Raw genomic sequence first — 16,204 nt, 5'->3', positions numbered from 1 at the left:
GCGGGCGGGCTGCTTTATTGGCTGTTTGCTGTTCCCCTACTCCACTCCACTATTTGACTGTTGTGCTGCATCAATCAATCAATCAATCAATCAATCAATCAATCAATCAGTGGCTGGCTCAGGTGCAGCTCTTTAACTTACCTAAAAGGGAGGGCGGAGAGAAGACAAGGAAGGTGAATGAGGTGTTCCAATGTGAAATGCCGGAAACACAGAAACACAGACGACACACAACAAGAGGTGGCAATCTATTCATTAATTGCATTTAATCAATGAGCTCATTATCACTCATGCATTGTCCAACAGGTGTTGAAATAATGGGATTAAAAGGGGAGATCCCTTCAGAAAGACAGAAACAATAGCAAAGACAAAAAACACTTTTGGAATCTGCTTTTAGTCAACACATAAGGAAAGGGTGCACCGGTCCTGGAAATACTGCAATACCAGGTCAATGCGTGGAGTGGACAGAGCAAGCTCTATTTCCATCTCCCTGTTCTAAAAATCCATTTAATATATGGTCCCCAGATAGGGGACGTATCAGATATTAAACTGATAAGAACAGATACTACACTTGATCTTAGCCAAAAGGCCGAGAAGCGATAACCCGAACGGGCCGCGCGTTGCCCGAGCCTGCCCGATACTGCTGTTCAGCCCTTGCAGCGATTCAGCCTACTTCTAGGCAATTCCATGGGGCCCTGCAGGCTCACACACTCACAGCTACACGGGAGGTGAATAAAGGCCGGAGAGGAAGCCAGACAGGATTTGCTTCTTTTGCTTGCACCACAATGCAGTGCTGAAAGAGGAGGAATCTACATAAAAACGCCTTCCTGGCAACGCCCAAATGCCCTGCTGCCATGCAGATAAACACTGGCAGCGGCAGCAAGTGCATGCCCACAGCCACCCCTTGTTCCTTCACACCTTGTATCAGCTGTAATCCAGTCCAGTCCAGTGCTGCCTGCTGAGCAGCACTGACCAACACTGCCTGGGCCCAGGCTTTTATCTCTGAGGCCCCATTATGATGTCAGAAAGCTGGCTCTGGAATCCTGAGGGCTCCACTATGACACGTGCAAAGTTCCGTCTGAACTTTATATAAGACGGTGAGGCTCAGTCAGTCACTCAGTGTTGCCTGAGAGGGCAACACTGCAACAGCCGGCCGCCAGGCTGTCTTTTTTTTGCACAGCTAGTTGCCTCCAGGAGGCCACAAGAGGGAGACAAGGGACTGCAAAATGGAAAATAGGCATCCACCAACTTTACAGACAACTTCTCCTTGCTCCTACAACCTCCATCCTTGCACAGTTTGTTATTCTTCTAGGTAACATAGTAACAAATCCAAATTGCTGCTCTCTTTGTAGGCAAGCAAGGCTTTGTTGCAACTGCAATTCTTACTTCTTCTTGAAATGTAGGGACGACAGTACATTCCATCACATCCATCTAGTGTACACAGGTAGGTCCATTGTGGCGGGCAGGCGAGCGGGCGGGCTGCTTTATTGGCTGTTTGCTGTTCCCCTACTCCACTCCACTATTTGACTGTTGTGCTGCATCAATCAATCAATCAATCAATCAATCAATCAATCAATCAATCAATCAGTGGCTGGCTCAGGTGCAGCTCTTTAACTTACCTAAAAGGGAGGGCGGAGAGAAGACAAGGAAGGTGAACGAGGTGTTCCAATGTGAAATGCCGGAAACACAGAAACACAGACGACACACAACAAGAGGTGGCAATCTATTCATTAATTGCATTTAATCAATGAGCTCATTATCACTCATGCATTGTCCAACAGGTGTTGAAATAATGGGATTAAAAGGGGAGATCCCTTCAGAAAGACAGAAACAATAGCAAAGACAAAAAACACTTTTGGAATCTGCTTTTAGTCAACACATAAGGAAAGGGTGCACCGGTCCTGGAAATACTGCAATACCAGGTCAATGCGTGGAGTGGACAGAGCAAGCTCTATTTCCATCTCCCTGTTCTAAAAATCCATTTAATATATGGTCCCCAGATAGGGGACGTATCAGATATTAAACTGATAAGAACAGATACTACACTTGATCTTAGCCAAAAGGCCGAGAAGCGATAACCCGAACGGGCCGCGCGTTGCCCGAGCCTGCCCGATACTGCTGTTCAGCCCTTGCAGCGATTCAGCCTACTTCTAGGCAATTCCATGGGGCCCTGCAGGCTCACACACTCACAGCTACACGGGAGGTGAATAAAGGCCGGAGAGGAAGCCAGACAGGATTTGCTTCTTTTGCTTGCACCACAATGCAGTGCTGAAAGAGGAGGAATCTACATAAAAACGCCTTCCTGGCAACGCCCAAATGCCCTGCTGCCATGCAGATAAACACTGGCAGCGGCAGCAAGTGCATGCCCACAGCCACCCCTTGTTCCTTCACACCTTGTATCAGCTGTAATCCAGTCCAGTCCAGTGCTGCCTGCTGAGCAGCACTGACCAACACTGCCTGGGCCCAGGCTTTTATCTCTGAGGCCCCATTATGATGTCAGAAAGCTGGCTCTGGAATCCTGAGGGCTCCACTATGACACGTGCAAAGTTCCGTCTGAACTTTATATAAGACGGTGAGGCTCAGTCAGTCACTCAGTGTTGCCTGAGAGGGCAACACTGCAACAGCCGGCCGCCAGGCTGTCTTTTTTTTGCACAGCTAGTTGCCTCCAGGAGGCCACAAGAGGGAGACAAGGGACTGCAAAATGGAAAATAGGCATCCACCAACTTTACAGACAACTTCTCCTTGCTCCTACAACCTCCATCCTTGCACAGTTTGTTATTCTTCTAGGTAACATAGTAACAAATCCAAATTGCTGCTCTCTTTGTAGGCAAGCAAGGCTTTGTTGCAACTGCAATTCTTACTTCTTCTTGAAATGTAGGGACGACAGTACATTCCATCACATCCATCTAGTGTACACAGGTAGGTCCATTGTGGCGGGCAGGCGAGCGGGCGGGCTGCTTTATTGGCTGTTTGCTGTTCCCCTACTCCACTCCACTATTTGACTGTTGTGCTGCATCAATCAATCAATCAATCAATCAATCAATCAATCAATCAATCAATCAATCAATCAGTGGCTGGCTCAGGTGCAGCTCTTTAACTTACCTAAAAGGGAGGGCGGAGAGAAGACAAGGAAGGTGAATGAGGTGTTCCAATGTGAAATGCCGGAAACACAGAAACACAGACGACACACAACAAGAGGTGGCAATCTATTCATTAATTGCATTTAATCAATGAGCTCATTATCACTCATGCATTGTCCAACAGGTGTTGAAATAATGGGATTAAAAGGGGAGATCCCTTCAGAAAGACAGAAACAATAGCAAAGACAAAAAACACTTTTGGAATCTGCTTTTAGTCAACACATAAGGAAAGGGTGCACCGGTCCTGGAAATACTGCAATACCAGGTCAATGCGTGGAGTGGACAGAGCAAGCTCTATTTCCATCTCCCTGTTCTAAAAATCCATTTAATATATGGTCCCCAGATAGGGGACGTATCAGATATTAAACTGATAAGAACAGATACTACACTTGATCTTAGCCAAAAGGCCGAGAAGCGATAACCCGAACGGGCCGCGCGTTGCCCGAGCCTGCCCGATACTGCTGTTCAGCCCTTGCAGCGATTCAGCCTACTTCTAGGCAATTCCATGGGGCCCTGCAGGCTCACACACTCACAGCTACACGGGAGGTGAATAAAGGCCGGAGAGGAAGCCAGACAGGATTTGCTTCTTTTGCTTGCACCACAATGCAGTGCTGAAAGAGGAGGAATCTACATAAAAACGCCTTCCTGGCAACGCCCAAATGCCCTGCTGCCATGCAGATAAACACTGGCAGCGGCAGCAAGTGCATGCCCACAGCCACCCCTTGTTCCTTCACACCTTGTATCAGCTGTAATCCAGTCCAGTCCAGTGCTGCCTGCTGAGCAGCACTGACCAACACTGCCTGGGCCCAGGCTTTTATCTCTGAGGCCCCATTATGATGTCAGAAAGCTGGCTCTGGAATCCTGAGGGCTCCACTATGACACGTGCAAAGTTCCGTCTGAACTTTATATAAGACGGTGAGGCTCAGTCAGTCACTCAGTGTTGCCTGAGAGGGCAACACTGCAACAGCCGGCCGCCAGGCTGTCTTTTTTTTGCACAGCTAGTTGCCTCCAGGAGGCCACAAGAGGGAGACAAGGGACTGCAAAATGGAAAATAGGCATCCACCAACTTTACAGACAACTTCTCCTTGCTCCTACAACCTCCATCCTTGCACAGTTTGTTATTCTTCTAGGTAACATAGTAACAAATCCAAATTGCTGCTCTCTTTGTAGGCAAGCAAGGCTTTGTTGCAACTGCAATTCTTACTTCTTCTTGAAATGTAGGGACGACAGTACATTCCATCACATCCATCTAGTGTACACAGGTAGGTCCATTGTGGCGGGCAGGCGAGCGGGCGGGCTGCTTTATTGGCTGTTTGCTGTTCCCCTACTCCACTCCACTATTTGACTGTTGTGCTGCATCAATCAATCAATCAATCAATCAATCAATCAATCAATTAATCAGTGGTTGGCTCAGGTGCAGCTCTTTAACTTACCTAAAAGGGAGGGCGGAGAGAAGACAAGGAAGGTGAATGAGGTGTTCCAATGTGAAATGCCGGAAACACAGAAACACAGACGACACACAACAAGAGGTGGCAATCTATTCATTAATTGCATTTAATCAATGAGCTCATTATCACTCATGCATTGTCCAACAGGTGTTGAAATAATGGGATTAAAAGGGGAGATCAATTCAGAAAGACAGAAACAATAGCAAAGACAAAAAACACTTTTGGAATCTGCTTTTAGTCAACACATAAGGAAAGGGTGCACCGGTCCTGGAAATACTGCAATACCAGGTCAATGCGTGGAGTGGACAGAGCAAGCTCTATTTCCATCTCCCTGTTCTAAAAATCCATTTAATATATGGTCCCCAGATAGGGGACGTATCAGATATTAAACTGATAAGAACAGATACTACACTTGATCTTAGCCAAAAGGCCGAGAAGCGATAACCCGAACGGGCCGCGCGTTGCCCGAGCCTGCCCGATACTGCTGTTCAGCCCTTGCAGCGATTCAGCCTACTTCTAGGCAATTCCATGGGGCCCTGCAGGCTCACACACTCACAGCTACACGGGAGGTGAATAAAGGCCGGAGAGGAAGCCAGACAGGATTTGCTTCTTTTGCTTGCACCACAATGCAGTGCTGAAAGAGGAGGAATCTACATAAAAACGCCTTCCTGGCAACGCCCAAATGCCCTGCTGCCATGCAGATAAACACTGGCAGCGGCAGCAAGTGCATGCCCACAGCCACCCCTTGTTCCTTCACACCTTGTATCAGCTGTAATCCAGTCCAGTCCAGTGCTGCCTGCTGAGCAGCACTGACCAACACTGCCTGGGCCCAGGCTTTTATCTCTGAGGCCCCATTATGATGTCAGAAAGCTGGCTCTGGAATCCTGAGGGCTCCACTATGACACGTGCAAAGTTCCGTCTGAACTTTATATAAGACGGTGAGGCTCAGTCAGTCACTCAGTGTTGCCTGAGAGGGCAACACTGCAACAGCCGGCCGCCAGGCTGTCTTTTTTTTGCACAGCTAGTTGCCTCCAGGAGGCCACAAGAGGGAGACAAGGGACTGCAAAATGGAAAATAGGCATCCACCAACTTTACAGACAACTTCTCCTTGCTCCTACAACCTCCATCCTTGCACAGTTTGTTATTCTTCTAGGTAACATAGTAACAAATCCAAATTGCTGCTCTCTTTGTAGGCAAGCAAGGCTTTGTTGCAACTGCAATTCTTACTTCTTCTTGAAATGTAGGGACGACAGTACATTCCATCACATCCATCTAGTGTACACAGGTAGGTCCATTGTGGCGGGCAGGCGAGCGGGCGGGCTGCTTTATTGGCTGTTTGCTGTTCCCCTACTCCACTCCACTATTTGACTGTTGTGCTGCATCAATCAATCAATCAATCAATCAATCAATCAATCAATCAATCAATCAATCAATCAATCAATCAGTGGCTGGCTCAGGTGCAGCTCTTTAACTTACCTAAAAGGGAGGGCGGAGAGAAGACAAGGAAGGTGAATGAGGTGTTCCAATGTGAAATGCCGGAAACACAGAAACACAGACGACACACAACAAGAGGTGGCAATCTATTCATTAATTGCATTTAATCAATGAGCTCATTATCACTCATGCATTGTCCAACAGGTGTTGAAATAATGGGATTAAAAGGGGAGATCCCTTCAGAAAGACAGAAACAATAGCAAAGACAAAAAACACTTTTGGAATCTGCTTTTAGTCAACACATAAGGAAAGGGTGCACCGGTCCTGGAAATACTGCAATACCAGGTCAATGCGTGGAGTGGACAGAGCAAGCTCTATTTCCATCCCCCTGTTCTAAAAATCCATTTAATATATGGTCCCCAGATAGGGGACGTATCAGATATTAAACTGATAAGAACAGATACTACACTTGATCTTAGCCAAAAGGCCGAGAAGCGATAACCCGAACGGGCCGCGCGTTGCCCGAGCCTGCCCGATACTGCTGTTCAGCCCTTGCAGCGATTCAGCCTACTTCTAGGCAATTCCATGGGGCCCTGCAGGCTCACACACTCACAGCTACACGGGAGGTGAATAAAGGCCGGAGAGGAAGCCAGACAGGATTTGATTCTTTTGCTTGCACCACAATGCAGTGCTGAAAGAGGAGGAATCTACATAAAAACGCCTTCCTGGCAACGCCCAAATGCCCTGCTGCCATGCAGATAAACACTGGCAGCGGCAGCAAGTGCATGCCCACAGCCACCCCTTGTTCCTTCACACCTTGTATCAGCTGTAATCCAGTCCAGTCCAGTGCTGCCTGCTGAGCAGCACTGACCAACACTGCCTGGGCCCAGGCTTTTATCTCTGAGGCCCCATTATGATGTCAGAAAGCTGGCTCTGGAATCCTGAGGGCTCCACTATGACACGTGCAAAGTTCCGTCTGAACTTTATATAAGACGGTGAGGCTCAGTCAGTCACTCAGTGTTGCCTGAGAGGGCAACACTGCAACAGCCGGCCGCCAGGCTGTCTTTTTTTTGCACAGCTAGTTGCCTCCAGGAGGCCACAAGAGGGAGACAAGGGACTGCAAAATGGAAAATAGGCATCCACCAACTTTACAGACAACTTCTCCTTGCTCCTACAACCTCCATCCTTGCACAGTTTGTTATTCTTCTAGGTAACATAGTAACAAATCCAAATTGCTGCTCTCTTTGTAGGCAAGCAAGGCTTTGTTGCAACTGCAATTCTTACTTCTTCTTGAAATGTAGGGACGACAGTACATTCCATCACATCCATCTAGTGTACACAGGTAGGTCCATTGTGGCGGGCAGGCGAGCGGGCGGGCTGCTTTATTGGCTGTTTGCTGTTCCCCTACTCCACTCCACTATTTGACTGTTGTGCTGCATCAATCAATCAATCAATCAATCAATCAATCAATCAATCAATCAATCAATCAATCAATCAATCAGTGGCTGGCTCAGGTGCAGCTCTTTAACTTACCTAAAAGGGAGGGCGGAGAGAAGACAAGGAAGGTGAATGAGGTGTTCCAATGTGAAATGCCGGAAACACAGAAACACAGACGACACACAACAAGAGGTGGCAATCTATTCATTAATTGCATTTAATCAATGAGCTCATTATCACTCATGCATTGTCCAACAGGTGTTGAAATAATGGGATTAAAAGGGGAGATCCCTTCAGAAAGACAGAAACAATAGCAAAGACAAAAAACACTTTTGGAATCTGCTTTTAGTCAACACATAAGGAAAGGGTGCACCGGTCCTGGAAATACTGCAATACCAGGTCAATGCGTGGAGTGGACAGAGCAAGCTCTATTTCCATCTCCCTGTTCTAAAAATCCATTTAATATATGGTCCCCAGATAGGGGACGTATCAGATATTAAACTGATAAGAACAGATACTACACTTGATCTTAGCCAAAAGGCCGAGAAGCGATAACCCGAACGGGCCGCGCGTTGCCCGAGCCTGCCCGATACTGCTGTTCAGCCCTTGCAGCGATTCAGCCTACTTCTAGGCAATTCCATGGGGCCCTGCAGGCTCACACACTCACAGCTACACGGGAGGTGAATAAAGGCCGGAGAGGAAGCCAGACAGGATTTGCTTCTTTTGCTTGCACCACAATGCAGTGCTGAAAGAGGAGGAATCTACATAAAAACGCCTTCCTGGCAACGCCCAAATGCCCTGCTGCCATGCAGATAAACACTGGCAGCGGCAGCAAGTGCATGCCCACAGCCACCCCTTGTTCCTTCACACCTTGTATCAGCTGTAATCCAGTCCAGTCCAGTGCTGCCTGCTGAGCAGCACTGACCAACACTGCCTGGGCCCAGGCTTTTATCTCTGAGGCCCCATTATGATGTCAGAAAGCTGGCTCTGGAATCCTGAGGGCTCCACTATGACACGTGCAAAGTTCCGTCTGAACTTTATATAAGACGGTGAGGCTCAGTCAGTCACTCAGTGTTGCCTGAGAGGGCAACACTGCAACAGCCGGCCGCCAGGCTGTCTTTTTTTTGCACAGCTAGTTGCCTCCAGGAGGCCACAAGAGGGAGACAAGGGACTGCAAAATGGAAAATAGGCATCCACCAACTTTACAGACAACTTCTCCTTGCTCCTACAACCTCCATCCTTGCACAGTTTGTTATTCTTCTAGGTAACATAGTAACAAATCCAAATTGCTGCTCTCTTTGTAGGCAAGCAAGGCTTTGTTGCAACTGCAATTCTTACTTCTTCTTGAAATGTAGGGACGACAGTACATTCCATCACATCCATCTAGTGTACACAGGTAGGTCCATTGTGGCGGGCAGGCGAGCGGGCGGGCTGCTTTATTGGCTGTTTGCTGTTCCCCTACTCCACTCCACTATTTGACTGTTGTGCTGCATCAATCAATCAATCAATCAATCAATCAATCAATCAATCAATCAATCAATCAATCAGTGGCTGGCTCAGGTGCAGCTCTTTAACTTACCTAAAAGGGAGGGCGGAGAGAAGACAAGGAAGGTGAATGAGGTGTTCCAATGTGAAATGCCGGAAACACAGAAACACAGACGACACACAACAAGAGGTGGCAATCTATTCATTAATTGCATTTAATCAATGAGCTCATTATCACTCATGCATTGTCCAACAGGTGTTGAAATAATGGGATTAAAAGGGGAGATCCCTTCAGAAAGACAGAAACAATAGCAAAGACAAAAAACACTTTTGGAATCTGCTTTTAGTCAACACATAAGGAAAGGGTGCACCGGTCCTGGAAATACTGCAATACCAGGTCAATGCGTGGAGTGGACAGAGCAAGCTCTATTTCCATCTCCCTGTTCTAAAAATCCATTTAATATATGGTCCCCAGATAGGGGACGTATCAGATATTAAACTGATAAGAACAGATACTACACTTGATCTTAGCCAAAAGGCCGAGAAGCGATAACCCGAACGGGCCGCGCGTTGCCCGAGCCTGCCCGATACTGCTGTTCAGCCCTTGCAGCGATTCAGCCTACTTCTAGGCAATTCCATGGGGCCCTGCAGGCTCACACACTCACAGCTACACGGGAGGTGAATAAAGGCCGGAGAGGAAGCCAGACAGGATTTGCTTCTTTTGCTTGCACCACAATGCAGTGCTGAAAGAGGAGGAATCTACATAAAAACGCCTTCCTGGCAACGCCCAAATGCCCTGCTGCCATGCAGATAAACACTGGCAGCGGCAGCAAGTGCATGCCCACAGCCACCCCTTGTTCCTTCACACCTTGTATCAGCTGTAATCCAGTCCAGTCCAGTGCTGCCTGCTGAGCAGCACTGACCAACACTGCCTGGGCCCAGGCTTTTATCTCTGAGGCCCCATTATGATGTCAGAAAGCTGGCTCTGGAATCCTGAGGGCTCCACTATGACACGTGCAAAGTTCCGTCTGAACTTTATATAAGACGGTGAGGCTCAGTCAGTCACTCAGTGTTGCCTGAGAGGGCAACACTGCAACAGCCGGCCGCCAGGCTGTCTTTTTTTTGCACAGCTAGTTGCCTCCAGGAGGCCACAAGAGGGAGACAAGGGACTGCAAAATGGAAAATAGGCATCCACCAACTTTACAGACAACTTCTCCTTGCTCCTACAACCTCCATCCTTGCACAGTTTGTTATTCTTCTAGGTAACATAGTAACAAATCCAAATTGCTGCTCTCTTTGTAGGCAAGCAAGGCTTTGTTGCAACTGCAATTCTTACTTCTTCTTGAAATGTAGGGACGACAGTACATTCCATCACATCCATCTAGTGTACACAGGTAGGTCCATTGTGGCGGGCAGGCGAGCGGGCGGGCTGCTTTATTGGCTGTTTGCTGTTCCCCTACTCCACTCCACTATTTGACTGTTGTGCTGCATCAATCAATCAATCAATCAATCAATCAATCAATCAATCAGTGGCTGGCTCAGGTGCAGCTCTTTAACTTACCTAAAAGGGAGGGCGGAGAGAAGACAAGGAAGGTGAATGAGGTGTTCCAATGTGAAATGCCGGAAACACAGAAACACAGACGACACACAACAAGAGGTGGCAATCTATTCATTAATTGCATTTAATCAATGAGCTCATTATCACTCATGCATTGTCCAACAGGTGTTGAAATAATGGGATTAAAAGGGGAGATCCCTTCAGAAAGACAGAAACAATAGCAAAGACAAAAAACACTTTTGGAATCTGCTTTTAGTCAACACATAAGGAAAGGGTGCACCGGTCCTGGAAATACTGCAATACCAGGTCAATGCGTGGAGTGGACAGAGCAAGCTCTATTTCCATCTCCCTGTTCTAAAAATCCATTTAATATATGGTCCCCAGATAGGGGACGTATCAGATATTAAACTGATAAGAACAGATACTACACTTGATCTTAGCCAAAAGGCCGAGAAGCGATAACCCGAACGGGCCGCGCGTTGCCCGAGCCTGCCCGATACTGCTGTTCAGCCCTTGCAGCGATTCAGCCTACTTCTAGGCAATTCCATGGGGCCCTGCAGGCTCACACACTCACAGCTACACGGGAGGTGAATAAAGGCCGGAGAGGAAGCCAGACAGGATTTGCTTCTTTTGCTTGCACCACAATGCAGTGCTGAAAGAGGAGGAATCTACATAAAAACGCCTTCCTGGCAACGCCCAAATGCCCTGCTGCCATGCAGATAAACACTGGCAGCGGCAGCAAGTGCATGCCCACAGCCACCCCTTGTTCCTTCACACCTTGTATCAGCTGTAATCCAGTCCAGTCCAGTGCTGCCTGCTGAGCAGCACTGACCAACACTGCCTGGGCCCAGGCTTTTATCTCTGAGGCCCCATTATGATGTCAGAAAGCTGGCTCTGGAATCCTGAGGGCTCCACTATGACACGTGCAAAGTTCCGTCTGAACTTTATATAAGACGGTGAGGCTCAGTCAGTCACTCAGTGTTGCCTGAGAGGGCAACACTGCAACAGCCGGCCGCCAGGCTGTCTTTTTTTTGCACAGCTAGTTGCCTCCAGGAGGCCACAAGAGGGAGACAAGGGACTGCAAAATGGAAAATAGGCATCCACCAACTTTACAGACAACTTCTCCTTGCTCCTACAACCTCCATCCTTGCACAGTTTGTTATTCTTCTAGGTAACATAGTAACAAATCCAAATTGCTGCTCTCTTTGTAGGCAAGCAAGGCTTTGTTGCAACTGCAATTCTTACTTCTTCTTGAAATGTAGGGACGACAGTACATTCCATCACATCCATCTAGTGTACACAGGTAGGTCCATTGTGGCGGGCAGGCGAGCGGGCGGGCTGCTTTATTGGCTGTTTGCTGTTCCCCTACTCCACTCCACTATTTGACTGTTGTGCTGCATCAATCAATCAATCAATCAATCAATCAATCAATCAATCAATCAATCAGTGGCTGGCTCAGGTGCAGCTCTTTAACTTACCTAAAAGGGAGGGCGGAGAGAAGACAAGGAAGGTGAATGAGGTGTTCCAATGTGAAATGCCGGAAACACAGAAACACAGACGACACACAACAAGAGGTGGCAATCTATTCATTAATTGCATTTAATCAATGAGCTCATTATCACTCATGCATTGTCCAACAGGTGTTGAAATAATGGGATTAAAAGGGGAGATCCCTTCAGAAAGACAGAAACAATAGCAAAGACAAAAAACACTTTTGGAATCTGCTTTTAGTCAACACATAAGGAAAGGGTGCACCGGTCCTGGAAATACTGCAATACCAGGTCAATGCGTGGAGTGGACAGAGCAAGCTCTATTTCCATCTCCCTGTTCTAAAAATCCATTTAATATATGGTCCCCAGATAGGGGACGTATCAGATATTAAACTGATAAGAACAGATACTACACTTGATCTTAGCCAAAAGGCCGAGAAGCGATAACCCGAACGGGCCGCGCGTTGCCCGAGCCTGCCCGATACTGCTGTTCAGCCCTTGCAGCGATTCAGACTACTTTTAGGCAATTCCATGGGGCCCTGCAGGCTCACACACTCACAGCTACACGGGAGGTGAATAAAGGCCGGAGAGGAAGCCAGACAGGATTTGCTTCTTTTGCTTGCACCACAATGCAGTGCTGAAAGAGGAGGAATCTACATAAAAACGCCTTCCTGGCAACGCCCAAATGCCCTGCTGCCATGCAGATAAACACTGGCAGCGGCAGCAAGTGCATGCCCACAGCCACCCCTTGTTCCTTCACACCTTGTATCAGCTGTAATCCAGTCCAGTCCAGTGCTGCCTGCTGAGCAGCACTGACCAACACTGCCTGGGCCCAGGCTTTTATCTCTGAGGCCCCATTATGATGTCAGAAAGCTGGCTCTGGAATCCTGAGGGCTCCACTATGACACGTGCAAAGTTCCGTCTGAACTTTATATAAGACGGTGAGGCTCAGTCAGTCACTCAGTGTTGCCTGAGAGGGCAACACTGCAACAGCCGGCCGCCAGGCTGTCTTTTTTTTGCACAGCTAGTTGCCTCCAGGAGGCCACAAGAGGGAGACAAGGGACTGCAAAATGGAAAATAGGCATCCACCAACTTTACAGACAACTTCTCCTTGCTCCTACAACCTCCATCCTTGCACAGTTTGTTATTCTTCTAGGTAACATAGTAACAAATCCAAATTGCTGCTCTCTTTGTAGGCAAGCAAGGCTTTGTTGCAACTGCAATTCTTACTTCTTCTTGAAATGTAGGGACGACAGTACATTCCATCACATCCATCTAGTGTACACAGGTAGGTCCATTGTGGCGGGCAGGCGAGCGGGCGGGCTGCTTTATTGGCTGTTTGCTGTTCCCCTACTCCACTCCACTATTTGACTGTTGTGCTGCATCAATCAATCAATCAATCAATCAATCAATCAGTGGCTGGCTCAGGTGCAGCTCTTTAACTTACCTAAAAGGGAGGGCGGAGAGAAGACAAGGAAGGTGAATGAGGTGTTCCAATGTGAAATGCCGGAAACACAGAAACACAGACGACACACAACAAGAGGTGGCAATCTATTCATTAATTGCATTTAATCAATGAGCTCATTATCACTCATGCATTGTCCAACAGGTGTTGAAATAATGGGATTAAAAGGGGAGATCCCTTCAGAAAGACAGAAACAATAGCAAAGACAAAAAACACTTTTGGAATCTGCTTTTAGTCAACACATAAGGAAAGGGTGCACCGGTCCTGGAAATACTGCAATACCAGGTCAATGCGTGGAGTGGACAGAGCAAGCTCTATTTCCATCTCCCTGTTCTAAAAATCCATTTAATATATGGTCCCCAGATAGGGGACGTATCAGATATTAAACTGATAAGAACAGATACTACACTTGATCTTAGCCAAAAGGCCGAGAAGCGATAACCCGAACGGGCCGCGCGTTGCCCGAGCCTGCCCGATACTGCTGTTCAGCCCTTGCAGCGATTCAGCCTACTTCTAGGCAATTCCATGGGGCCCTGCAGGCTCACACACTCACAGCTACACGGGAGGTGAATAAAGGCCGGAGAGGAAGCCAGACAGGATTTGCTTCTTTTGCTTGCACCACAATGCAGTGCTGAAAGAGGAGGAATCTACATAAAAACGCCTTCCTGGCAACGCCCAAATGCCCTGCTGCCATGCAGATAAACACTGGCAGCGGCAGCAAGTGCATGCCCACAGCCACCCCTTGTTCCTTCACACCTTGTATCAGCTGTAATCCAGTCCAGTCCAGTGCTGCCTGCTGAGCAGCACTGACCAACACTGCCTGGGCCCAGGCTTTTATCTCTGAGGCCCCATTATGATGTCAGAAAGCTGGCTCTGGAATCCTGAGGGCTCCACTATGACACGTGCAAAGTTCCGTCTGAACTTTATATAAGACGGTGAGGCTCAGTCAGTCACTCAGTGTTGCCTGAGAGGGCAACACTGCAACAGCCGGCCGCCAGGCTGTCTTTTTTTTGCACAGCTAGTTGCCTCCAGGAGGCCACAAGAGGGAGACAAGGGACTGCAAAATGGAAAATAGGCATCCACCAACTTTACAGACAACTTCTCCTTGCTCCTACAACCTCCATCCTTGCACAGTTTGTTATTCTTCTAGGTAACATAGTAACAAATCCAAATTGCTGCTCTCTTTGTAGGCAAGTAAGGCTTTGTTGCAACTGCAATTCTTACTTCTTCTTGAAATGTAGGGACGACAGTACATTCCATCACATCCATCTAGTGTACACAGGTAGGTCCATTGTGGCGGGCAGGCGAGCGGGCGGGCTGCTTTATTGGCTGTTTGCTGTTCCCCTACTCCACTCCACTATTTGACTGTTGTGCTGCATCAATCAATCAATCAATCAATCAATCAATCAATCAATCAATCAATCAGTGGCTGGCTCAGGTGCAGCTCTTTAACTTACCTAAAAGGGAGGGCGGAGAGAAGACAAGGAAGGTGAATGAGGTGTTCCAATGTGAAATGCCGGAAACACAGAAACACAGACGACACACAACAAGAGGTGGCAATCTATTCATTAATTGCATTTAATCAATGAGCTCATTATCACTCATGCATTGTCCAACAGGTGTTGAAATAATGGGATTAAAAGGGGAGATCCCTTCAGAAAGACAGAAACAATAGCAAAGACAAAAAACACTTTTGGAATCTGCTTTTAGTCAACACATAAGGAAAGGGTGCACCGGTCCTGGAAATACTGCAATACCAGGTCAATGCGTGGAGTGGACAGAGCAAGCTCTATTTCCATCTCCCTGTTCTAAAAATCCATTTAATATATGGTCCCCAGATAGGGGACGTATCAGATATTAAACTGATAAGAACAGATACTACACTTGATCTTAGCCAAAAGGCCGAGAAGCGATAACCCGAACGGGCCGCGCGTTGCCCGAGCCTGCCCGATACTGCTGTTCAGCCCTTGCAGCGATTCAGCCTACTTCTAGGCAATTCCATGGGGCCCTGCAGGCTCACACACTCACAGCTACACGGGAGGTGAATAAAGGCCGGAGAGGAAGCCAGACAGGATTTGCTTCTTTTGCTTGCACCACAATGCAGTGCTGAAAGAGGAGGAATCTACATAAAAACGCCTTCCTGGCAACGCCCAAATGCCCTGCTGCCATGCAGATAAACACTGGCAGCGGCAGCAAGTGCATGCCCACAGCCACCCCTTGTTCCTTCACACCTTGTATCAGCTGTAATCCAGTCCAGTCCAGTGCTGCCTGCTGAGCAGCACTGACCAACACTGCCTGGGCCCAGGCTTTTATCTCTGAGGCCCCATTATGATGTCAGAAAGCTGGCTCTGGAATCCTGAGGGCTCCACTATGACACGTGCAAAGTTCCGTCTGAACTTTATATAAGACGGTGAGGCTCAGTCAGTCACTCAGTGTTGCCTGAGAGGGCAACACTGCAACAGCCGGCCGCCAGGCTGTCTTTTTTTTGCACAGCTAGTTGCCTCCAGGAGGCCACAAGAGGGAGACAAGGGACTGCAAAATGGAAAATAGGCATCCACCAACTTTACAGACAACTTCTCCTTGCTCCTACAACCTCCATCCTTGCACAGTTTGTTATTCTTCTAGGTAACATAGTAACAAATCCAAATTGCTGCTCTCTTTGTAGGCAAGCAAGGCTTTGTTGCAACTGCAATTCTTACTTCTTCTTGAAATGTAGGGACGACAGTACATTCCATCACATCCATCTAGTG

At 47.8% G+C, this 16,204-nt stretch overlaps 11 non-coding genes across 11 annotated transcripts; all 11 read right to left on the bottom strand.

Moving 5' to 3' along the window:
* Positions 1 to 407: 407 nt before the first annotated feature.
* LOC142689725 (U2 spliceosomal RNA) lies at positions 408 to 598 on the bottom strand. Its single transcript, XR_012858570.1, has one exon. It is a non-coding gene; the product is annotated as a U2 spliceosomal RNA (small nuclear RNA).
* Positions 599 to 1,882: 1,284 nt separating this feature from the next.
* On the bottom strand, positions 1,883 to 2,073 carry LOC142689724 (U2 spliceosomal RNA). Its single transcript, XR_012858569.1, has one exon. It is a non-coding gene; the product is annotated as a U2 spliceosomal RNA (small nuclear RNA).
* Positions 2,074 to 3,365: 1,292 nt separating this feature from the next.
* LOC142689722 (U2 spliceosomal RNA) lies at positions 3,366 to 3,556 on the bottom strand. Its single transcript, XR_012858567.1, has one exon. It is a non-coding gene; the product is annotated as a U2 spliceosomal RNA (small nuclear RNA).
* A 1,280-nt stretch (positions 3,557 to 4,836) lies between these two features.
* Positions 4,837 to 5,027, bottom strand: LOC142689720 (U2 spliceosomal RNA). Its single transcript, XR_012858566.1, has one exon. It is a non-coding gene; the product is annotated as a U2 spliceosomal RNA (small nuclear RNA).
* A 1,300-nt stretch (positions 5,028 to 6,327) lies between these two features.
* On the bottom strand, positions 6,328 to 6,518 carry LOC142689685 (U2 spliceosomal RNA). The gene has a single exon (XR_012858535.1). It is a non-coding gene; the product is annotated as a U2 spliceosomal RNA (small nuclear RNA).
* Positions 6,519 to 7,818: 1,300 nt separating this feature from the next.
* Positions 7,819 to 8,009, bottom strand: LOC142689715 (U2 spliceosomal RNA). Its single transcript, XR_012858562.1, has one exon. It is a non-coding gene; the product is annotated as a U2 spliceosomal RNA (small nuclear RNA).
* Positions 8,010 to 9,301: 1,292 nt separating this feature from the next.
* On the bottom strand, positions 9,302 to 9,492 carry LOC142689703 (U2 spliceosomal RNA). The gene has a single exon (XR_012858551.1). It is a non-coding gene; the product is annotated as a U2 spliceosomal RNA (small nuclear RNA).
* Positions 9,493 to 10,768: 1,276 nt separating this feature from the next.
* Positions 10,769 to 10,959, bottom strand: LOC142689691 (U2 spliceosomal RNA). The gene has a single exon (XR_012858540.1). It is a non-coding gene; the product is annotated as a U2 spliceosomal RNA (small nuclear RNA).
* Positions 10,960 to 12,243: 1,284 nt separating this feature from the next.
* LOC142689679 (U2 spliceosomal RNA) lies at positions 12,244 to 12,434 on the bottom strand. Its single transcript, XR_012858529.1, has one exon. It is a non-coding gene; the product is annotated as a U2 spliceosomal RNA (small nuclear RNA).
* Positions 12,435 to 13,702: 1,268 nt separating this feature from the next.
* Positions 13,703 to 13,893, bottom strand: LOC142689667 (U2 spliceosomal RNA). Its single transcript, XR_012858518.1, has one exon. It is a non-coding gene; the product is annotated as a U2 spliceosomal RNA (small nuclear RNA).
* A 1,284-nt stretch (positions 13,894 to 15,177) lies between these two features.
* LOC142689654 (U2 spliceosomal RNA) lies at positions 15,178 to 15,368 on the bottom strand. The gene has a single exon (XR_012858507.1). It is a non-coding gene; the product is annotated as a U2 spliceosomal RNA (small nuclear RNA).
* Positions 15,369 to 16,204: the final 836 nt, after the last annotated feature.

The sequence above is a fragment of the Rhinoderma darwinii genome, assembly GCF_050947455.1.
Source record: "Rhinoderma darwinii isolate aRhiDar2 chromosome 5 unlocalized genomic scaffold, aRhiDar2.hap1 SUPER_5_unloc_31, whole genome shotgun sequence".
NCBI classification, from domain to species: Eukaryota; Metazoa; Chordata; class Amphibia; order Anura; family Rhinodermatidae; genus Rhinoderma; species Rhinoderma darwinii.
The sequence above is the reverse complement of the archived record's forward strand: the minus strand, read 5'-3'. Positions and strand labels throughout refer to the sequence as shown.